The sequence below is a fragment of the Mustela putorius genome, unplaced genomic scaffold (assembly GCF_011764305.1).
Source record: "Mustela putorius furo isolate JIRA1106 unplaced genomic scaffold, ASM1176430v1.1 tig00000759_pilon_pilon_pilon, whole genome shotgun sequence".
Taxonomy (NCBI): domain Eukaryota; kingdom Metazoa; phylum Chordata; class Mammalia; order Carnivora; family Mustelidae; genus Mustela; species Mustela putorius.
In genome coordinates this window covers 3,985,486-4,010,659 of record NW_025421467.1, presented here as the reverse complement: position 1 = coordinate 4,010,659, position 25,174 = coordinate 3,985,486, and the positions used below count along the sequence as shown (strand labels likewise).

The 25,174-nt window shown below is 35.0% G+C and overlaps 1 long non-coding RNA gene across 1 annotated transcript; it reads left to right on the top strand.

Annotated features, from left to right (window-relative positions):
* Window positions 1-15,336: 15,336 nt before the first annotated feature.
* LOC101693118 lies at window positions 15,337-24,170 on the top strand. Its single transcript, XR_201316.3, has 3 exons — window positions 15,337-15,504; window positions 19,105-19,193; window positions 24,075-24,170. It is a non-coding gene; the product is annotated as an uncharacterized LOC101693118 (long non-coding RNA).
* The last annotated feature ends 1,004 nt before the right edge of the window (window positions 24,171-25,174 follow it).

Genomic DNA, 25,174 nt, shown 5'->3' with positions numbered 1-25,174 from the left:
ATATTAAGCTTTAGAAAAGGAAACATTATTAAAAAATCACAAGGAAGATTCTTTCCATAGTTTGGCTATTGTGGACATTGCTGCTATAAACATTCGGGTGCACATGCCCCTTTGGATCATTACGTTTTTATCTTTAGGGTAAATACCCAGTAGTGCTATTGCTGGGTCATAGGGCAGTTCTATTTTCAACATTTTGAGGAACCTCCATGCATGGAATACTACGCAGCCATCAAAAGAAATGAAATCTTGCCATTTGCGACAACATGGATGGAACTAGAGCATATCATGCTTAGCGAAATAAGTCAAGCAGAGAAAGACAACTATCATATGATCTCCCTGATATGAGGAAGTGGTGATGCAACATGGGGGCTTAAGTGGGTAGAAGAAGAATCAATGAAACAAGATGGACTTGGGAGGGAGACAAACCATAAGTGACTCTTAATCTCACAAAACAAACTGAGGGTTGCTGGGGGGAGGGAGGTTGGGAGAAGGGGGTGGGATTATGGACATTTGGGAGGGTATGGGCTTTGGTGAGTGCTGTGAAGTGTGTAAACCTGGTGATTCACAGACCTGTACCCCTGGGGATAAAAATATATGTTTATAAAAAATAAAAAATTTAAAAAAATCACAAGGAAGAGAAATTTACACTACTGTACTTTACTGAAAGTGATATGAATATAAGTGGATACACATAGTTTAAACCCATATTGTTCAAGGACCATATTTAAGGGAACTAATAAAAGAAGAAAGCATTAAAACTGGAAGTACATTAAAAACTCAAAAGATTCAATTACACAATGAAAGATATTATGATTTATATATATGTATAATCTTTTCATAAAGTAGAGAATATGTGAATGGGTGGAAATAGGGCTGGGCAAACTCGTGTGCTTGACTTACTAGTAATTATATGTTGAATAAAGAACTTTTATCAAGCTTTGTGCTAAAAAAGTCCAAGTCTAGGCAACTTCTCAGTTCCTCACTGGTAAAATGTGTCTATTGGACACATTGCTGGTAGAAGAGGATGTAAACAGAAGAATGAGCTTCCTTCCTGGTTATAGCAGGCTCTGGCTTCACCCTACTCTATCTGCTAAGACAACTGTCTAAGAGAAAGAAGTTTCTGAGTATAGTATGAGTCACTTTGTGCTAAGGAGTTTGAGTTGTGTCAAGCTGCAGTACGAGATTATGAGCTTGCTGCTGTAGGAGCTGCCACAGAATCAGAAAACCAAAGTTTATAGACCTGGCTCTCCCCAGTCTCCATAGAGGCAATGTAGCAAAGAATGGGAAGTCTCCCCATAGTCAAAAGTTTAAGGCAGAAAATAAGATTTTAAAAAATCATGATATATTGAGTATTGTGTTTTCATTGCTTAGACACTGAACAGAAAATTTATATCTTCATGAATAAATATAGTGTTATCAACATTGAATATATTAAAGTGGTATAGAAGAACAAATTGGACAGATTAAAAGACTAAGGAAGATTTGAGAAACAAGTAAGGATAGAAGTTTCTTTTTACAAAATAGGTTAATAACATAAATGTTGAATTTTGGTGTATCAAGAAATATTATTAAATCAACTAATAGATGATTTAATAATAAAAAAAAAGCAAGTCAAAAAATTGAAAAAGAGCATAAGAGGGATAGGATGAGTTACACTCCTCTTCTTGAGAAGAAGAAAGTCATCAGACACTGTCAAAGTTGATTAATCAAACTATGGTCATATAAACACATTATTTGGAACTAGGAAGACAACTACCAGAAACATCAAAAATAAAATTTAACCTGATTGCTTGTGGAGAGAGGGAAAATGGGGAAAAAAGAGGGATATGTGTGTGTGTGCGCGCGCACACGTGTGTGTGTGACAGAGGGGAGAAGGAGAATAAGAAGGAATGAGGCAGTCCTAATTACAGCCAATTGGAATTAACATTTCTGTTAAGAATCAGCATTGTTTTGTTGTTTACTCAGGTATATCAAGCCAACTATACAACAGAGACTAGAACCCAAATTACTTGACCACCTTCACCTTATAAAACTTTAAGAAAAAAGAATTAACAGTAAAGATAGAACATTAAGTATCCAAAGTGTTATTGTTTAAAGAACTTTGTTGCTACCTTAGAAATCCATGGATATGCACAAAACAATCATTGTTAGCCAACAAACTGAATTAATATTATGGGTTGAATCATCAAGAAACAACCCACACTCAAGAAGTGTATTCATAGCACACAATACTTATTTATTTATTTTCTGTTCAGAAGAATAAACCATTAGAGTCAAATCCTCAAGATGGTCTTGAGGTCAAATTGCTAGTTACTGAGCTGTGCTGAATAGTTTCTTCAGCCACAGTTAATAAACTACTTGAGGCATGCTGGCTGAAATGAGCCACACAATGGTGAAATGAAGATAGAAAAAGACACTTTTGAACAAGATTTGGGGGACTCTGCTAATGCACTAAATGACATTATGCAGTCTCTTGATGAGACCATTTCAACATTTCCTAATTTCCATCACAATTTAACAGTTACAGCAGACCTAGTTTCCTTGAAATTTGTTGTGAGGTTAGTAATGAATTAATTCTACCTGAACTAGATAGAGGAATAAAGAACTCATTTTGATTTAAAGTAGCTGCAAATCCTATTATGTCTATCAACATTTTTGTCTGCCCAAGAAATCCTTGTGAACTATTTCCACTACCACCCTACGCCCATAGGATTAAAATTAATGTCAAAGAACAAAATTATCTCTCAACACACCAATCGAAAGTATAATATATAAAATATATAATACATGATTACTATATACATATATATCCTTGGAAGATTTTTTTAAATCATCAGTCTCTCTGGTGAATATCTGATACTGTATAATACTCGTAAGTGTTATATCTACTGTTTTATTAATATTTTTAATTTATTCCCATACCATTTGTACTAGAGTAGTTGTAACTTTAACAGTGCACTAAAAATATACAATGTTACAACTGCAGCTAAAACAAAATATTATTTCACTAACATAGTACTTTATTTTTATTTAAAAAAATCTTTAATAGTGACTACTGAAATACATGTAGTAACTCTTTAAATTTTCTGTCTAAAATTTTCCCAGGACCCTGAGATCATGACATGAGCCGAAATCAAGATAATTTTTAAAAATCAGAGAAATGTAACATGAAGTTTACCTATAGGAAGTCGCCATATGGTGTAAACCATTCCATAAAGTCCTCTTACATGTGTTCTTCAGTCTGCATAGTTATTCTACTTAATACTTCTTAAAATTAGATCATAGCACCTATATAATTCTGTTACTGCAAACTTACTCACTTGTCAAACATTGTGAGAAATCGCTAGCAGTTTGAAATTAAACAGTTGTATTTGAACACCACCTTAATATAATACATTTTCAAATAACTAAGGACATCCTATAATGTTAAATGTATTATTATTAATACAGATTCAATAATTATATTTCCATGTGCTTTATATCTTATCAATTTTGCAGTTAGAAGTTTTATCGATAACTCCATGACTGGCACAAAGATCGGTGAATCATGACCTACGTATAGTTCAAACTCTCCACTTTTTAACTGACCCAACATAATTTTAAATAACTGTGTTTTTAATGTGCTTTATTATGACTTATTCAGCTTGAAATTCTACAATTGAGGTATTCTCTCATGAGTTCATTCTAACTCCTGGGAAAGAGTACTAGGGAAACAGAATAAAAAAACATAGTAGAAGGATAAATGAAGAGTCAGAATCAAAGTTATTGTAATGCATTCATCTTGTTCCCCAGAGTATCTACAAACATGCCAAATTTGGGACAGTAAAGCATGCCAGCTCACCTAATTCAGCTTGTTTATCAAACAAATCTTGATATAATGTTTTAGGCTAGTACATGTCTTCTATTTTTAATTGTCATAAAACATATATAATATATTTATCATTTTAACTATTTGTAAATATACAATTCAGACATTAAATACATTCACAATGTTGTATAACTGCCACACATTCTATAACCCACATTTTTCATCATCCCCAACCAAAATTCTGAACTCACCAATCACTAACTCCATTTTTTCCTTCCCCCATCCTTGGTAACCTCCATTCTTTTATTTTGTATCTATGAATGTGCCTATTCTGGATACTTCATATAAGTGCAGTCACATAATATATGCTCTTCTATGTCGGGCTTATTACACTAAATGTAATATTTTAAAGGTCCATTCATGTATCATGAAGCAAAATTTAATTCCTTTCTATGTGTGAATACAATTTAATTGAATGTATAATAATTACATTTTTTAAAAAAGATCCCAGGACCCTGAGATCATGATGTGAGCCAAAATCAAGAGTCACACACTTAACTGAATGAGCCACCTAGGTGCCTTAACAATTACATTTTTAAAGTAAATTTAAAAAGACAAACATGGCATATATAACAAAAAAATTCAATACTTTTATACTATATTTTGGGTGGCCAAGTGAATTATTATTCTTTTTTTCTGAGAGTAAAAGGAATAACTAATAACAATTAAGCCTGGACAACAGGCTTATACTAGGATTCTCTAAGGCAAACAAGAAAATTGGTCATCCTAGGTAACAAGGAACTCACTCATTGCGGCAAGCAGCAGAATATGGATAGTTACCTATGGCAAACAAAGTATTTTCTTCATGAAGAACTAGATATGGAATTGCTTTCTGGGATTCCTTGATTTTGATGTATTAAAGGTTTTTAAAATAAAACAAAATTAAAATGGCAAAGAGTATCTTTAAAGATAACTCCGTTTTCCAAACAAACTGGCCTTGTAGGTTCCTAAGAATTGGTGGGAACCAGAAAACCTTCATTAGCTGGTTAGAGTACTGCAGAAATCACCATAATTTTACCTGAACACGGCAGACTCAAGTCATTTTGAAAACCTAATTTCATCTTGTGCTATGGTTACAGAACAAAGAGCCTCTTAAAATCAGTAAATATTCTTCACTCTTCCTCCACTTCCATTTTTACCTAAGTCATTTCAATTCTTTTATCTATCTTTCAAAATTTTACTCATCATGTCACTTTTCACCAGGAGCCTTCCCTGAATATCACGGCAGATTGTCGACTTCAACTAGAGTACTTCGTTTTCCAATCTTATGATTGAATCTTATGATTATATATACTTTTAATACATATATTTGGAGCTTGAGATGATTGGTATCTTCCGTATTTTCCATCATCTAATCTATTGTACCTTCTAAAATAGAGTTTCAGGGCCTCTGGGTGGCTCAGTGGGTTAAGCCGCTGCCTTCAGCTCAGGTCATGATCTCAGGGTCCTGGGATCAAGCCCCGCATTGAGCTCTCTGCTCAGTGTGGAGCCTACTTCTCTCTCTGCCTCTGCCTGCCCCTCTGCCTGCTTGTGATCTCTGTTTCTCTCTCTGTCTAATAAATAAATAAATAAAATCTTAAAAAAATAATAAAAGAGTTTCACAAATGTATAAAAGTAAAATAATGGGTTAAGTTCCGCCCACAAAAGAAATAGCTCTTTCTTGAGACACATAGGACACCTAATGCTCTCCTGGCCAAAATTTCAAGTTCATATGGGGTCTAAAAACAAAAGAAGAGGTTGCTGAAGTTGGGAAATATTTTTCAGAGTATCATAATAACTTTTATCTGCTGCAGATACCTAAAACAATCAAGGGCATGCTAGAGTTTGTCATAGTAATAGCATTGCATCAGGGAAAAATATTATCTTAAGAAAATGATTTTGACTGAAGGACTAGAAGCATAAAACTTCAGAATTTGAGTCAACCATAAAATTCATCCTTTTTAGAAAGCTACCTTCTCCAATCTTCTTATAATGTACTAATTTACTGGACAATATACTAGAGAGATGATTGTTCTAATTCACCTTAATACCTCCATTAATGGGAACTCATTACCAGTTGAAAAAGCCTCTTCAATTTAGTGTTAATGTGTTCTCAGGGCTAATTTAGAAAACTTCAGTTTCATATATATTTTGTGTGTGAAATATTACTCTATTCCTCAATATTCTTTAAGATTTCATGCTGTCTAAATGAATCCTATCCCATTCATATAGCTGGACCTATTGTATTGAGATAGGATATAATATAAAATAATGAGAGTCTTGACAGGAAGTTAAAAGCTTAGCTTTTAAGGATGGGATGTAAAGACCTTATGCTATAGCGACAGTGTTTGAAGTGCAGTTGAGAAGTGTAATACTTCTACTTCCTGGAGACCAGATAACCTTTCCCTGAAAAGGGGAGAAATCATAAAGTAAAAAGTAAAAAGAATCTAAGAAATATAAGAAGTCATAAAATAAAAAGTAAAAATAATCTAGGTACTTCTGTAAGGCCCTGAGAAGCATGGGTACTCCCATGTCTAAGTTTTTGTTAGTGGGGAGGGCTGATAATAGAAACTCCAAAAATTTCAAGTGATCTCCATCCCTCACTCCTGCTCCCAGTAAAGGTTGAAATTTTGCAAAACTTAGAGAGCCCATACAGATCAGTATCCCAAGAAAAAGAACAGTTTTGTAAAGTGTAAAGAATGGATCTGGAGAGACAATAAGAAAATATCTAATAGAAATGCAGCAGGATTTATGGAAGGTCTGAAGGCTCACTTGAGGTTTGCAGCCATCAATTCAAAGACAGACCCGTCAGTGAGATTGCATTTTCTTCTCTAACCCCTACAATCAGCAGTCTGGATATATTGCAGAAATAGTTGCAGAATTTAGATTTTGTCAGGTAAGTACAAAAGGTGTGTGTGTGGGGAGGAATATTGGAGTAGAGATTGTATTCATGATACTGATTGTAGTGTTAGATCAGGTTATAAACTGAAAACGGAAAAATGATAGACCTCTCATTCTGCAAACAACACAGGGTTAATAAATTAGAGGAACTATTAGGGTGAAACATTTTAAAATTGGATATAGAATAGGAAAGTAGAAGAGAGTGGCCAGAAATCAGAACATTTGTTATCTGAGATGTCTGAAATTGACACACTTGGTAATTTAAGAGTTGCAGAATGAGCATGATAGTATTTTGCTGAAGAGGTATGTTAATGCAATGATTTCCACAATCAAGGTTCTTTCTTCTATTAAACTACATTAATTTTAAAAGGGAGGGGTGTATATTAGAGGAGAAATTCCTGGTATTATTTTGTCCAGGGGATTTCAAATCCTTGGATAGGTATTGACTTAAAAAAGAAAAAAAAGATCCTCATAGGAGTTTTACTACTAAAATGTCAGTCAACTATTTTTATTTTTATTTTTTTTACATACTGATGGTACTGGTTCCATATCATGGAGGCAAAGAAGTCATCAGCACATGAAAGAGTGCAAGGCATATAGTAAGTATTTAATATGTATTTGTTTCATGAGAAAGAGTATTTGAAAGAATTAATATAATTTTAAGAACTAATGAGAAAATAATTATGAAAATGATTATTTATTCAGTTATTCTTTGTGTCACAAATAGATAGTATATCTGAAAGCTTTTTAGATCTTAAAGCTTCATTATCATTACATTTCTGCAATTTTGATGTATTAATATCCATTTAACAACCATTTATAGAAAAATGCTGTAAAGAAGAAAATTTCTAAAATCCTTAATATGAGACATATATCATTTGGGTTCTTTTTGTATTTTTAAAGATTTTAGTTATTTATTTGACAGACAAAGATCACAAGTAGGCAGAGAGGCAGGCAGAGAGAGAGGAGGAAGCAGGGTCCCCGCTGAGCAGAGAGCCCAAAGCGGGACTCAATCCAGGACCCTGGGATCATGACCTAAGCCGAAGGCAGAGGCTTTAACCCACTGAGCTACCCAGGTGCCCCTCAATTGGGTTCTTAAGTTGGCCTTAACATCCTTCAATTACATAAAGAATGGTTTTGAAAAATATAACCTTGTTTTTGACTGTTGAGTACCACTAATCCAGTGCTGTGTTTACCCATTTTTGTCTTCATATAATAAATGTTGCTAATTTTATTTATTTAATCAATTTTATTTCTTATCTAATTTCATTTCTTTCTACTCTCCTCCTTTTATTTATTCATTTGTTTTCTTGCAGGAGTAAACAAAGTTTGTCTTAAATCCTGTGTTCCTAACACTTAGAGAAGTATTTAACAAATAGTAGTTTCCCACAGAACACTGGTAGGTTTTCTAACATTAACAGGTCTGTAAATCTCTCCTTTTAAGATTTCTTTAAAGGATATCCATAGTTAAATAACAGTACTGTATCAGCCAGTCTAGTCCAGATACAAAAATTTCAACAGACAGTTTAACAGAGTTTTTGGTATAAAGAATTATACACCATGTCTCAGAGAACTAGAAAGACAAAAAGGAGATACTAAAGTATCACAGAAGGAAGCAATTACCACTTTCATGGCTGGGAAACAAAGAGTTAAGGTTGGAATAGGTAGCATTTAGAAACCTGGAGGAAGAGTCCTCTGAATGTGGAACTCAGATCTCTGAGGAACAGAAGATGTTAAGATGGGGCTATGTATGAGATGCCACAGCAGAAAGTTATGCTTTCCCATAGCATTAAAAGATTGAAAAGTGTAATCAGCTGCTACCACAGGAATTGGTTCTTTGTTGCTCTAAGGATAAAGAAGTGCTGTGGTGATGGCCAGAGAAGCAGGAAGCTAACAGAAGTCACACGTTCTTCTTCCTACAACCTTCTTTACCTCTACTGAAAGACTCTAATAAGGAACCATCTATCAAAGGAAAAAATTGGTTTGCAAAATTCCAGCCCCACGTCAAAACACAGTACAAAAGTATCTGTTTGAAGTCAAGAGCCTAAGTTAATAATCAAAATATTTCCTAAGAATATTTAATTTTTATTTTACTTGGGTAATCTTCTAATTAAATTTTAAAATTTTTAAACATGACTTTAAATACTTACTATATTTGAAATTTAATTTGTTAAATGTTTTGAAATTTATATAATTAACTTGTCTTCCACAGTTATTTTTTGTCCCATGACTATTCATTGAATAATTCTTTCATTATATAAAATTCTTTTTATATATCTAGAGAAGGGAGAGAAACAGTGCAGATAGAGATACAGAGATGCTTGGTTTACTTTTTTTTTAAATTCCTGTTCTATTTTCTGATTTCCTCAAATCTTTTAATCTTTCAATTTTTTAAAATATCTATTCAATTATTTCTTTTTTTTATTTTTATTTTATTTATTTATTTGATAGAGAGACATCACAAGGAGGCAAAGAGGCAAGCAGAGAGAGTGAGAGGGAAGCAGGCTCCATGCTGAGCAGAGAGCCCGATGCGGGGCTCCTGGGATCATGACCTAAGTGGAAGGCAGCGGCTTAACCCACTGAGCCACCCAGGTGCCCCTATTCAATTATTTCTTAAAGAGAAAGAGAGGGAGAGGGTGAGCTGGGGAGGAGCACAGGAAGAGAGAGAATCTCAAGCAGACTCCCAGCTGAGAGCAGAGCTAAACACAGGGCTCTCACAACCCTGAGATCATGACCTGAGCCAAAACCAAGAGTCAGATGCTCAACTAACTGAGCCACCCAGGTGCTCCAGTTCTTTCAATATTTCTATCTCACTAAACGATACTACTTCCATCCCTAGGCCTGGGTGTCTTCTTTGTCTTCATCTTCTATGCTTTCCTTTCTTGTCTTTCAGGGAATTCTTATCCCCTTTTTAATTTGTTCTCTCATTGCAGCCAGGGTGATTTTTGTTGGTAATAAAAAAAAAGGAGAAGGGGGTGGGATTATGGACATTGGGGAGGGTATGTGATTTGGTGAGTGCTGTGAAGTGTGTAAACCTGGTGATTCACAGACCTGTACCCCTGGGGATAAAAATATATGTTTATAAAAAAAAAAAAAAAAAAAAAAAAAAAAAAAAAAAAAAAAAAAAAAAAGGATCACACTTTCTTCTTACTTGAAATGTTACCATGGTCTTCCTTTGCTCTTAAGAGCACATCTTTACCATGTCTAAGTAGGATTAACATCATCTGATATATACCCCCTATCATAGTCTCACCTTTCAATGTACTTCTTTTCACTCACCATACTTTAATTCCACAGGAGTTTTCCCCCGATACTGCTGTTTCTGCTCCAACCAGAGTCTTAAAGGTTCCTTTTGCCTTGAAGAGGCTAACCACTCGCACCCACTGCAGGTAGGAGCCTCTTCAAATTATTTTTGATTTTACATATTTTATCTCTTTCTTAGAGTAGTTCCTATGAACTCCTTTACTAGGTTACAGTCTTCTATTATATAATAACTTTATAGGCCATATGACTAATCCTTCTGCCGCTGGATAGTAAGTTCTGTAAAGGCAATGTTTGGCTCATACATTTTATCCATGGGGTATTTGCCATAAACTGATTATTCAATAAATATGTGCACAGTAAATTAACAGAGATAATACCTTCTATTATTAGGTATATAATTCAATTATTTGTTTGCTTCAGTTTCCTTCTAAGAAACATTTATAATGCACATTTTTAAGTTCTGTATATTTTTATTCATTTAACTAGGCATTTTATATTTTATGTTGCCATATGGAACTCTTCAAATTGTATATTCAAATAAGATGAATTTTTAAGGTTTCAACAATGTTTTAATTGAGCTTCTTGGGAGATATTTTTTAAAAAAACAATCAGAAATAAACTCACAATTATGTGGTCAATTAATCTGACAAAAAAGGACAAGAATATGCAATCAGAAAAAGACAGTCGTTCAACAAATGGTGTTGGGAAAACTGGATAGCAACATGCAGAAGAATGAAACTGGACCACCTTTACAAACCATACACAGAGAAAAACTCAAAATAGATTAAAGACCTAAATGTGGGACCTGACACCATAAAAATCCTAAAAGAGAGCACAGACAGTAATTTCCCTGACAGCACAGACAGTAATTTTTCTGACATTGGAAGTAGCAACATTTTTCATATGTCTCCTGAGACAAGGGGAACAAAAGAAAATTAAACTATTGCAAATACATAAGGTAAAAAGCTTATGCACAGCAAAAAACAAAAGCAAAAACAAAAACAAAATTCAAAAAAACAGCAACAGCCAAAAAAAATGAAATGAAAAGACAACTCAATGGGAAAAGATATTTGCAAATGACACAACCAATAAAGGGTCAGAATCCAGAATATATAAAGAACTTACACACTTAACACATACACACAGACACATACACACAGGCATAGACACACATCCATTTAAAAAATGAGCAGAAGGCATGAACAGACATTTCTCCAAAGACAACATACAGATGGCCAACAGACACATGAAAAGATGCTCAACATATCCCATCTTCATGGAAATGAAAATCAAAACCACAAAGAGATATTACCTCAGACTTGTCAGAATGGCTAAATCAAACATGCGAAACAGTAAGTGTTGGCAAAGGTGTGGAGAAAAGGAACCCTTATGCACTCTTGTAGGAATGCAAACTGTAGGAATGCCACTGTGAAAAAGAGTACGGAGGTTCCTCAAAAAAATTAAAAAATAGAATTACCACATGATCCAGTAATTCCACTAGTGCATATTTACTCAAAGAATATGAAAACACTAATCTGAAAATATATATGCACCCCAATGATTACTGTATTATTTACAGTAGCCAAGATACGGAAGCAGCCCAAGTGTCCATCAACAGATGAATGGGTGAAGAAGATGTGGTATACATACATACAATTGAATATTACCTAGCCATAAAAAAAATGAAATGCTGCCATGTGCAATGACATGGATGGATCTAAAGGATATAATGCTAAGCAAAATAAGCCGGTCAGAAAAAGACAAATACCATATGATTTCACTCATATGTGTAATTTAAGAAACAAAACAAATGAAAAAAGAAAAAGGAAAAGAACCAAAAAAACAAAAACCAGACTCAACTATAGAGAACACATTGATGGTTATCAGAGGAGAGGTCAGGGGAGGGGATATGTGAAATAGGTGAAGGGGATTAAAAGTACACTTAGTGTGATAAACACTGAGTAATGTACAGAATCATAGAATCACTGTATTGTACACTTGAAACCAATGTAACACTGTACATTAACTATACTGAAAAAATTTTTTTAAAAGAATCACTTCTGCAAAGGCTAATAAGACTAATGATAATTTTCCTTTCTTTTGATTATCTATCCTTTAGTCTTTCTTGATTATTATCTAAAACATTCACAAAAAAATATGTAATGATAGGAGCATAACATCATTCTTACAAACTCCTTTGGGAAAATATTTTGGGGTTAAAATAAGAGAAAGAGTAAGTTACACTAATAAGTAGTAGAAATAATGGAACTGTCCAATTTCTACTTTACACTTACCTTGTTAAAAATACTGTCCACGCTTGGTACGTTGTCATTCTACTTCCAAGACAATGCTATATTTTTTCTCCTTTGAATCCCTTTAAAAAGTTTCCCATATTCTTTTGTGTATAATAATATGCAGTTTGATTTATTGTTTATCCTATGTTGCCAGAAGTTCCAATAAAGCCCAGAGGATACCAGACAAGGCTGGTCTGATTTAAATCCTTGCTTCATTTCTTACCAGCTTTGTGACCTAGGATAGTCATCTGAGTTCACTGTGACTCATTTCCTTCTCTGTAAAGTGGTATGAGAATAAGATGAGTTAGGATATGTAAAACATTAAAAGATCTTGAAGATTTACAGAGCTATTATTTAGGAGCCTATGATTACATAATCGCAAACAAAATTATAGAATATTGGATAGAAAATTATGTGATACAGGAAAATCATTTTATCATTTAAAACTGAAAATGTATCTTTTTTTAAGTTATTCAATCAATAGCACTTTAAAATAGCTTAAAGGATTATGAGCTAAAAATATATATCAAAAGCATTTATTTTAGTGAAATTTCTATGTTATCAAAAGCCACTTATAGGTCAAGAAACATTGAGAATGGTTCTGATTTACTTTTAGCAGCTAAAGGACAGGAAGAACACTTAAAATTAATGAAGTGAGAATTTTGAGAATAAGTTTGAAAGATGTGTCCCTTTAATTTCAGTAAAAGACTAGCCACAGAAGAGAAAAGGTGGAAAAATCAAAAGGTAATATTTGAGAGGTGCCATCCGAGAAATAGCTCATCCTTCAGGACAATTTGTAAATATGTGTAATATCCTCAAATCCAATCAAGATGACTAGAGTATATTTGCAAGGGAAAAATCAATCATCAAAATCAGAAAAAGTTATAACTTAATCACTATTTGTTATCCCTCATGAAACCTTCTGCTTAGAATTTAGTCTAATGCACATTTATACCAGGCTGGGATTCCAAGATGATGAACATCAGTGTTCCACTCCCTCAAAAAGCAATGGCATAATCCTCATAGTGAATATATTAAAGTGCCTGTTTGTCTTAAATCTAAGTCTCCTGTGTGTTTATCATTGAAAATCGGTCCATGAGTCTGACTGATTAAAATATATAATTGATTTAATATTAGAAGAATCAAGCAAAATCTCTTATCTTATGATTTTAAGTTTAACCTAAGATAAATCATTGGGCTTGTAAAATATTAAATCAACATTAAATATTATGTATATTAGTTATAAGGATATGCTTTTAAAATCAGGTTTACAGGGACACCTGGGTGGCTCTATTGGTTAAGGGTCTACCTTTGGGTTAGGTCATGATCACAGGGTCCTGGGATTAAGTCCCGTGCTCAGCAGGAAGCCTGCTTCTCCCTCTGCCCCTCCCCCTGGCTTGTGCACTCTCTCTCTTCTCTCTGACAAATAAAATCTTAAAAAAAAAAAAAATCAGATTTACATAAACCACACATTATATTGAAATGTGTCTCACTCTTCCTTATATCAATAAGCAAAGTCTGCCAATAAGGGAACATCCTCTTATAATGAGTCTCAGAAGTCAATTTCTGAGAATTTAGGGCTATAATAATATTGATGAGGGTCTGGGTGAATTATGGATAGCATAAAAGATGTTATCTAAGAGATACGTGAGCAGCAGAGTTTTGAAAAAGGAGTGGGATTCGAAATTTTAAAAATATACATCTGCTGTCTTCCCCACTCTCCTGTAAAAAGACATTATCGACAAATGTGGTGTGATTCATGATAGAAAAAGGTTTTTAGTTAAAAGATATCTAAAATCATAAGGGACATTCTAAATCCTTAAAAATGATAGCTATGTAGCTAAAACAGTTGAAAAATTGGAAGATTTGAACAACATAATCTATGAATTGTTCTAATAGATAATCAGTAACACTGCTCTGCTCCCCAAAAGCTGAACATACACATTTGCTTTCCTTTTCAAAAAAAAAATAAAATAAAAATTTTTTAAAAGATTATTTATTTATTTGACAGACAGACAGACAGACAGACAGTAGGCAGAGAGGCAGGCAGAGAGAGAAAAGAAAGCAGATTCTCGGCTCAGTAAAGAGCCTGATGCGGGGCTCAATCCCAGGACCCTGGGATCATGACCTAAGCCGAAGGCAGAGGCTTTAACACACTGAGCCACCCTGGCACCCGGGAAATTTTAAAAAATAAGCATATTTAATGTCTATGGCATGATATTTTATTACACATACACATAATGAAATGATTACTATAGTCAAGCTAATTGTACCATAACCATCTCCTCACATAGTTAGCATTTTCCTCCGGAGATGAGGTGTGCCTCAGTTTCTTGAGACAGGCAAGGTAGAAGCCAGTCCTTCCAGGAGCAGCTGGAAATGTCGTCCTAGATGTGCGGTCCACTTCCTTCTCTCCTCAAGGAGAACCTGGGAGCTGGAGTGCCCACCCACTCTGCCCTGAGCTGGGGGACGGAGTGTGGCAAATGCCTGCACTCTTGCCGTGCCTTTTCTGACGGTTGTTTTGCTGTCACTCTCAGGGGACAAGCAAATGGCAAGCCTCCTCAGCTCTCGGAGATAGGTGGTTAGCTGGAGGCTTAGCTCCGTCGTTGGGGTGAGAGGGCCGGAGGGGTGCTGCAGTTAGTGCCCACAGCCGTTTCAGGTTACCGGGGGACTGGGGATCACCTGCCAGAGACAAGCCAGTTAGGAGCCAGACCTCCGGAGAAAAGTCAGAGAAGACGAGGCCCTGGATGTGCAGTCTAACCCCTTTCAAGGAGAAGGTGGGAGGTGGGCATTATTATAGGAGCGGGAGAGGCCCAGACTCGCAGGAGAGCCTGCAGCCCTTTAAAGCTTCTGCTTTGTTCACCGGAGATGCGAAGGAGCGGCAAATGCCAGGCCTCAGGAGTTCCCAGACACAGGAGACCGTCAGGCCGCTGCAGGGACCCGAGGTCTCGGGAAGTATAGGCCGGATCCTTCCCGGAAGAAGCGAGAGGTGGGCGTTCCTTTGTTTTCCTCAGAAGAGCAAGGGGACGGCGGGCGGGAGGTACGCCGGAAGTGCCCATGAGCCTCTCTTACCTCACGTGTCAGTGGCTCGCACCGAGTCCCCCTGAAAAACAGCGGTGGGTGATGATATTACTGAGTTCAAGGTCTCACCAGGCGGAAACTGGCCAAGCTCGCTGAGGACCCTGCCAGCCGCCAAAGGTAGGAAAGTTAGAAGCTGGACCCTATAGCCCCAGCCTGAAATTAGATCCCAAAGCCTGGTCTAGAGGCTTCCAGGGAGAAGCTGGGAGCTGAGCTTCCTGGCAGAGGCTCACTCCGCACAGAGCGGAGCGGACTAGCGGCTGGAGGCGCTCTTGCGCCGGTTTAACGTGAACTCTTGGTTCTCTGTGGTCCCAGAGGGTCAACGAATCTCTGTCAACTCCCAGAAATACATGCGTTAGGGGTCAGCTCTCGGGTGGCCATAGTAAAGGTTGGTGCCTTGGTTGCGTCGTCTAAACTTTTCTTCACTCTTCAGGAAAAAGGTGGGAGTGGATTCCTTTTGGATTGTATGGTGCTGTGCCAGGGGTGGTGTGTAGGATGAGAGTGTGTTTCAGCTCTTCCTCCGTGTTCCATTGTGTGTATTTTCACAGCCACTGGGTGTATAGGAGATTCTCAGCCAGTTTCTGGATTTTTTCACAGAGCCATCCGACATGTGTAGCCGCTTATTACTTGCATCCCTCTTTAGGAGGAGGAAGAAATCAGGAACGTTCTATTTCACCATCTTGTTAATGTGAATCCCCCCATTCTTTTCAGAGATTAATGCAACATTTACAAAAAAAAAAATGGTGTTTCCAGGTTGTAAAGAAAGTGCCATCAAATTATAAAATATCAGCTCCACATGATGATTACAATATAAGATTAGTAACTCGCTAACAAACACATTCTTAGACCTATAGATCTGGAATGTAAAAATGGGTTTATGAAAATGAGGTGAGTAAACTTCACATGATGTGTGAGGTTTAATGACGCTAAATAAGAACTTGGAGGGGAGTTTATATTCTTTTTTTTTTTAAAAATATTTTATTTATTTATTTGATAGAGATCACAAGTAGGCAGAGAGGCAGGCAGAGAGAGAGGGAAGAAGCAGGCTCCCCGCTGAGCAGAGAGCCTTGATGCGGGGCTCGATCCCAGGACCCTGAGATCATGACCTGAGCTGAAGGCAGCCACTGAGCCACCCATGCGCCCCGGGGAGTTTATATTCTTAAATTTGTTTTAGAAAAGAGGAAATATTAGGGGCGCCTGGATGGTTTAGTTGCCTAAGAGTCAGACTCTCGTTTTCAACTGAGATTATGATGTCAGAGTTCTGAGATCCAGCCCTGATGGGCCTCCTGTCAGAGAGAGTCTGCTTGAGATTCCTTCCCTCACCCTCGCTTTTCCCCCTGCTCATACTCCTGAAGTGCATTCTCTCTCTCTCAAATAAGTAAAATATTTAAAAAGAAAATAAGATATATTAAATAATGAGCATTTTCCTAAACAGGCTGGGTACATATCATCAATCCAAAGGAACTATAGAAAAGAAAGTGGTAAAAATAAAAATAATAATAGAATTTTTAAAAATCAGATTAGTTAACTATCCTTAGGGATAATCATTAAAACAAGAAGCCATTTTAAAAAACTAATAAAATACCTTGGTATAAGAAAATATAAATGAGTAGTACTTAACTAATTTAAAGTTAAATGTAAAAGCAATGTAGGAACACAAAAGATGCTTCACAAACTTGGGCTATTCTAAAATTTTAAATCTTGACATTCAAAATATTGAAAGTTTTAAATACAGTTAAGGAAGTAGAAAAATACTCAACACTTATGAAAAAGACATAGACAATCCTTAGACAAAGATAATACAGTCCTTAGAAAAATTAAGGGCAGGGGACCTGGGTTGCTCAGTGGGTTAAAGCCTCTGCCTTGGGCTCAGGTCATGATCCCAGCATCCTGGGATTGAGCCCCACAGGGAGCTTGCATCCTCCTCTCTGCCTGCCTCTCTGCCTGCTGTGATCTCTGTCAAATAAAATCTTAAAAAAAAAGGAAAAAAGAAAAATTAAGGGCATAAACTGAATGTTCACAAAAAGGAAATATAGTTAAAATTAAAAATAAAAACAATTATTGTATGATCTAGCAGTTTCATTTCTGGGTATATATCTAAAGGAAATGAAATCTGTATGTCAAAGAGCTATCTGCACTCCCAAGTTTATTGCTAGCATTATTCACAATACCCAACATTTGGAAACAATGTCTCTTGAGGAAAGAGTGGATAAAGAAAATATGATATATGTATATATATGATATATATATTTTTGATGATATGAATGAACCTGGAGAGCATAATGATAACTGAAATTAGAGAAAGATAAATACTGTATGATCTCACTTATATGTGCTATCTAAAAAAGTTGAACTCCTAGAAATAGTAGAGTGGTGGTTGTCAGGGAATAGGAGGGGGGAAATGGGGAGATGTTGGTTAAAGGGAAAAAAACTTTCAGTTATGAGGAATAAGTTTTGCACATTCAGTTATGAGGAATGTACAATGTACAGAGTGATGACTATAGTTAATAATACTGTATTGTATACTTAAAATTTGCTAAAAGTAAATCTAAAGTGTTCTCATCACACACACAATAGTAACTGTGATGTGATGATGTGTTAATTAACTTGATTGTAGTAATCATTCCATAATGTAAACAGATATCAAGTTATAATGTTATACAACTTAAATATATACTAGTTTACAATTAGTATTAGTATACAATTAAAGTATACAATTATACTTTAGTAAAGCTAGGGTGAAAAAGCCCTTTCAAGCTTGAGAAGCACTGACACAGATTTTAATTGACATTTATTTAAAATTATACTTAACATACTTTGAAATTTTTATTAATTAATTCATGATTCACAAATAAATATACTATCCAAAAACTAAAACAAAAAATATTTGTTTGAATCAAATTAAATTAAATTTTTGCATATGCAGCTAAGTGTAATATATATGATGATAGAAATAAATAGTGATCATGATGGTAACTTTACTTTGAGCATTCTTATACCTGGAGCAGAAGTTTGATTGAAACAAACATTATTAAATCAATTTAGCAAAATATGTCAAGGATTATAAAAAATGTAGTAAGATTTGTACCAATAATTCTCTTCCTAGTAATCTATTAAAAAGAAAAAACAAAACACATACATATACAGAAACTCTTACAATGATTTATCTACAACAGAGTTTAACAAGACATTGCTTATGATAATGATAAAATAGAAGTAGTCTAAATGTCTCCAGATGGAGGACAAGTTAAATAAAATATGGTACGTAGATATTATAGTTGGCATTTGTGAGGGACTACGTATCATTCATTATTTCTTGTCCCTTTCTCACAGTACCTGGATTTTTCTCCCATTTTATAGCATCTATAAGGTTTTTGTGGTGTGGGCCCTGACTAGCTTGATTGGAAAAAATACATAAATGGACAGAAATTAGTAAGGTGAGAGGCAATAGACAGACATAAGCCAGTCAGTTCCCATATTTCTTTCTGGATATAGTGATTGGTTCAGGGTAAATATATCAAGTATTATGTTCATCTGTATATAACTGAGAACCCCCAAAATAGCAATTTAACCAAGTATCAGTTTATTTGTATCATGGAAAAAGCCTAGAGCCAGACAGGCTGGGATAGGGTCAGTCAGTGGCTGCATTATTCATCACAATATTAAGTATGTTCTTTCTCTGTTCAGCCATCCATAACAGTGTGTTTCATACTTGTATAGCTGCCATTTAAGGACTATGAAAAGACAACTAGCACCATGCCAACATTCCAGGAAGAAGAGAAAAGGGCAAAGTCAAGATGTTCATTTCAGTGAGTTGTTCACACTTAAAGAACTTCCTTTGGAGCCACCCAACAACTACTATGTGCTACTCAGAGGTTGTATGCCTAGAAAGTCTGGAAAATGCTGTTTTTAGTTTTTTGAGGTATTGTTGATAAACGAGGAAAAGACTAGGTAAGGTAGGCAATTAATGATTTCACAAAGGTAGGTATAAAAAATGAGTTAGTCCTAACAGAGTGATGCCTTTGACTTTTCCCATGGTTTCGGGAGAAGGGTTTGCATTTAAGACTTTAAACGTCTTTTTTGTGTGAATGCTTGATTAGTTTACATCATCAATGTCCTATCATATTATTGTTTTCACTAATCGAGAATAAGATAATAAAATTGAATATTCTGTGAAGATAATTTGTGCTCTTACGGAAATAAGCTACATAAAATTGTTTCTTAAATGACAACCAGTGCAAATTATTCTTCGTTCCATAAAAAATATTTGCTTTCAGGGCGCGTGGGTGGCTCAGTGGGTTAAAGCCTCTGCCTTCAGCTCAGGTCATGATCCCAGGGTCCTGGGATCAAGTCCCAAGTTGGGCTCTCTGCTCAGTAGGGAGCCTGCTTCCCCCTGTCTGTCTATGCCTGCTTCTCTCTTTAAAAAAGATTTTAAAGTAAAATGTTCAAAAAATATTTTTTGCTTTCTATATATGGATACAGTTTATTTTAGGAAATTAAATATACCTTGACTATATCTACCCTATCATCTTATCTCTTACAGTGACACATGGTGATGGAAAGGATAAGGAAGTTGTAACAGGAGATTTGAGTTTGGGCCCAGACCCCATGTTTACTAATTAGGGGCTCTTAAGCAACTATCTGAATATAATTTCTCCATCTATAAAATGGAAGTAACTAGAGTATACTCAGAGGACTCTTATGGGGATTAAAAGAGAAAATATTTGAGAAGCATTTAAAAAAACTATCCAGTTCTGCACACATGTTTTTGAACATTACCCTTTCCTCCCTTTTTATTTTGTTTTATCTGCTTATAAAGCACAATGTTGACTTACTTAGCTTAATTAATGTAATATCATGTAACCTCAGTTTCATACAAAGCTCTACCATAATGAAATTTTATTTCACTTACACTTTAGAAACACTCTGGTGCCATTTCCTGGGCAGAAACAAGGGGGAAAGCTAGCCCTAGGCATGGGTCTAACAGGCTGGACTTTCACCAAGCATATGGGCAGGCAGTGCTTCAGTGGAGAGATCAAAGCACAGTGGATGGCCTTTCTCTGGATGACTTCCCCAGATGCTTAAGGTTCTTAAAACAGCTGTTTCAATCCAGGCACAGCAGGTTTCCCACTCTATCCTCTGTAAATTGTGGATTCTTTGCAATATCCCCAATGGATTTTTTTTCCTTTACAAATTGGCCTATAGATTAGGCATGACAATTAGCACTAGTCTGTAGACTTAGAAAACGAAAGAAATTAGTCTGGAACTAAAAGAAAACATGCTGTGCACTAGTAAAACATATGATATAAATTAAGTCAGAGGATTATAAATGATGGAACTAGAAGGGACCTTTGAGACTCTATAGGCCATTGTCCTAATTTTACAGATGAGGAATCTGATGATACCATATTTCATTAGGCTGCTCATGGTCACTATCTCTAAAATTGCTTAATTTGTCAGTGGGAGGGGGGAAACAAAGAATTTTGCAGATTCATTTTGTATGTGGCTATATTTTGAATCTAAACATAAAGCAAGCTTATACATTTATTAAAAACAGCAATCATTTAATCCTTATAGTCTGTAATACTCCCAAATTTAAAAAATATGATATTTTTTCCCATTAATATGTTTTAACTCAAATATAGTTTTCATTAGTATTTTAAGTGCAGGCAGTTTCTTGCTCTCTGGCCAAATCATTTTTTTTCCCCCATTTTATTTCTTTTCAGTGTTCCAGTATTTATTGTTTATGCCCACACCCAATGCTCCATGCAAATCCAGTATATCAAGGCAAAAAGCACTCTATTAAAATACTCATTTATTCATTTGTCATTCATTCATTTATGTAATAATCATCCAGTGAATATTTACAAAGTGTCTATTACTGTTTTAGTATTGTCCTGCACATTTAAGACAGATAAACAGAGAAATGGCTCTTGATCTCTAAAGGAGAAAGTATAGTATAGTTTGTGAGAAAACAGCCTGGAGCTACCTTGTCTAGGTTTGAATTTTGTCTTCCATTACCATCTAGCCAAGAGATAGTCAGCAAGTTACTTAACCTCTCTCCCTTTAGTTTCCTCATCTGTTGACTGTTCATAATAATACTATTATCTACTTCACAAGAGCTTATGAGGATTAAATGATGTAATCTATGCATAGTTTTAACATACTCCCTGACAATTATTAATCACTGAATAAGTGTTTATTACATATGATGTTAGAAAACTCCTTATCTAGTGAGAAATATAGAAGATTATACCACTGCTCACAATATGATAAAGTGTGGTCTGAGAAAGATAAAAACATTCATAAGTCCCTGAAAAATATGTCTCTGTTCCTATGGTACTACCAAGATGAAACACCAAATCTATGGTTGGAAGATGAGGCCACTGTTCCCTGAGAAGTTAATGCTTGAGTTTCTTTTCATAGATTTTTTTTTTTCTTTTCAGTTACTTCACAGGGACTTAGGAGAAACAATATAAGGATTCAATATTCCAGGTAGAAGAATGCATTTGGATTTTAGAATGATTGCTCTGCCAGTGATACATAAGTTTGCTTGAACTTATCCTGAAGACAGGTGTTATGAAGGTAGACTTATTGGGGTACTGTAACTGAGGAAATAATGTGTGAAGAGTTTGAGAGAGAAGATATATTTGATAATCATTTAGAAGATGGAATTAGCTAGACTTAGTTGCTGATTGTATATGAAAAATGGAGGAGGAAGGAATTGTGTAAACTTCTTGAAGTCTTTACTTTAAAAAAAAGTGCCTATGGATTGGAGTTCATTTACTGCAGTAAGGAAGACTAGGCTTGATGAAACAATCAGACGATGAGTCCGCCTGTGTTTTCCATGAACAAAACTTTCCAAATGACCTGTAATTCATGAGAGAAAAGGATAGCAAAGCTAGACATGAAGATAAAGGTATCTTCATTGTAAAGTGGCTAGAAATCATATGCATGGATGGAGTGAGTTATTTAGAAAAGAAAAGAATGCTTGGGTCAGACGTAAGATTAGAAGACTTGGACTGGGAGTAGTGAGGAGATAAAGCAATCACTGAAACTGTCAAATACATTTGGGATGAGTTAAGGTAAAGGCAAGAAGAAGTATATTGAAGTACCTAACATTTAATAAACAAACACTGTAACCTGAGCCATTTATATGTTAAAATATTTAATTCTCAAAAGAGCCTGTGATACAGTCATCATCATTTCAATACTGAGAAGGCTGAGGCTCTGCTGGCACAATATTTTCAGTCACACAACTCCTATATAGCAGGACCGAGGTAACACTTAAGCCAACTTAACATCAGAGCCTTCACATTTCAGTACCTCATTTTACAAGTGAAAAAGCAGGATGAAACAAAACAAAGAGTAATATCAGACAAGCCAAAAAAGGAGAAAATTTCATGAACATAGATGTAGAGAAAATAGAAACAGAATATTTTTTAAAAAGTTCCAAGTAAAAAGAGTAAGACTATTTATTTTGGTTGATATTGTTGTTAACTACTTTGAGAACAGGAGAAATTTGAAAATACACACACGTACATATATATACAGAGTTACAGCATCCATGTTTTCTTAATGATGCAACTTTGGAATAACTTTTCATTAAATGATTGAGGCATAAACTTTGTGAGTTGAAAAAATAAATAATAAGCAGAATTTATTTCAGTAATATTTCAGGAATATCATCTTATTCAATGGGAATACATTCTTTGATTATCCAGATTAGAATGAAAGGTAGAACTTTGAGGGGATGGGGGAGTAGACTTTGGCAGTGACTCTGTTTTAAAGCCTAGAGTTTCTTGGTTGTGAGAAACAAAAGGATGGGAAAAGCAAGAGGAAGAGAAAAGGAAAGCCCACTGATACAGCCTATGACAAGAAGATTGTGCAGTGTATTATATGAATCCCTCCAAGGGGCATTGGTGCATTCCGTACATGTCCGTGGAACACCAAATATCTTGACTTCAGTGGATTTCTTGTTTTATTAACTGTTAAATGGGTAAACTTAACTCTAGGAATTCAGATGTTAACATACTATAGGTTCTTTGTGAGAATTTCTTCTCTTTAATATGTTTTGGTTTATTTTAATTTTTTCCCTTTGGCTATGTCTTTCAGTAAGTGCAATATGTTGAACCTCAGTATACATTGCAGTTAATTTAACTTGCTAAGGATTCATTCAGATTTTTTTCTTTTAAATATGTGTATGATGTCCTTTGTTCATTTTGGAAAGTTTTCAGCCATTATCTCTTAAATAATTTCTCTACCTAAATTTCCAACTTGTAGGACTCTATTAAGTGTTTCATCTTTGTATTGTATTATTTTATCTTACCCTCTTTTCCAAAATTTTATCTCTGTGCTTTATTCTGAAAGGATTCTTCTCATATTCCAGTTTACTACTTCTCTATGCAGCTATTCAGTTTAATCTCTTCATTGAATTCATCTTTATAGTATTTTTCATTTCTATGAATTGTATTTCATAGTTTTAAAAATATTCTCTATTATTTTTAAAGTTTTTTGGTTTTAGTAATCTTTTTTTAATCTGATGGAATGGTGATCTTTTTTAGTCTGATGGATTGGTAATCTACTATGGGCCCTTAAAATTCTTGCTAGGCATTTCAAAAAATGAAGTCTCTCAGTGCTCTATTTGAGCCATTTCTTGGGTCTGAACCATTTTTTTTTTGTATTTGCAGTGAGCAACCATGGAGAATGAGGGAGCATCTCTTTTTGGACAAAAATCAGACATCCTTTTATTTACTATAAAAGTGGTGAATCTAGTAAGTGCTCAATTAACACAACCCACTGTATATGCAGGCATTCATTATAGGCACTGTGCCCTGACCTGGATGTAGGAAAGCAGTGTGAACAACTTGCTCTGTTCTAGTTACTGCTTTGCCCTAAATAATATTCAAAATCATTCTGAGTTTATATCAGTTATTTTGCCAGAACTATGGAGCTTCTTTACAATGTTTAAATCTTTCATAGTGAATATTTTTTTCTACTTTTTTTCTGAAAATTCAGTTTGTTTTAGAGCTAGTATAGGATGGAGTTAACTTCAATGACATGATTATGAATGCTCTATGTAGACCGGTTAGATTAAAATATTTTGCTATCTCATAGAAAAGGTAAGTAAAGGAAAGTTGTACTTATATGTGCATACTTTCTAGAGAAGGTGATGTATTTGGAAGTAAAATAAGTTGAATCTGACTATCTATTTGAACACAGTAAGATAAAGTCATTTTAAAGAGCCCAATGAAGAGTATTTTCATACAAATTTATTAAAAAGTTCACATGGGGGCTTAAGTGGGTAGGAGAAGAATCAATGAAACAAGATGGGATTGGGAGGGAGACAAACCATAAGTGACTCTTAATCTTACAAAACAAACTGAGGGTTGCTGGGGGGAGGGGGGTTGGGAGAAGGGGGTGGGGTTATGGACATTGGGGAGGGTATGTGCTTTGGTGAGTGCTGATTCACAGACCTGTTCCCCTGGCGATAAAAATACATGTTTATAAAAAATAAAAAATAAAAAAAAAAAAGTTCACATTTCTATAATGTATGGGCTCTGATAATAAGTAAATTGTCTTAAGTGAAAAAAACCTAATGAAAGCCCTAGTTACTTTTTACAATTTTAAAATATAATTTTAATATCAATTTTATAATTTAACTCTAAGAAAAGTCATCAGATACATAAAATTTGGAAAAGAAATTGTTTTTAGTCAATTATGTTCACTTTCTTTTTATGGAACTTGTCAACATCACTTTTCTCATTGTAAATTCCTTTATAGCAAGCAT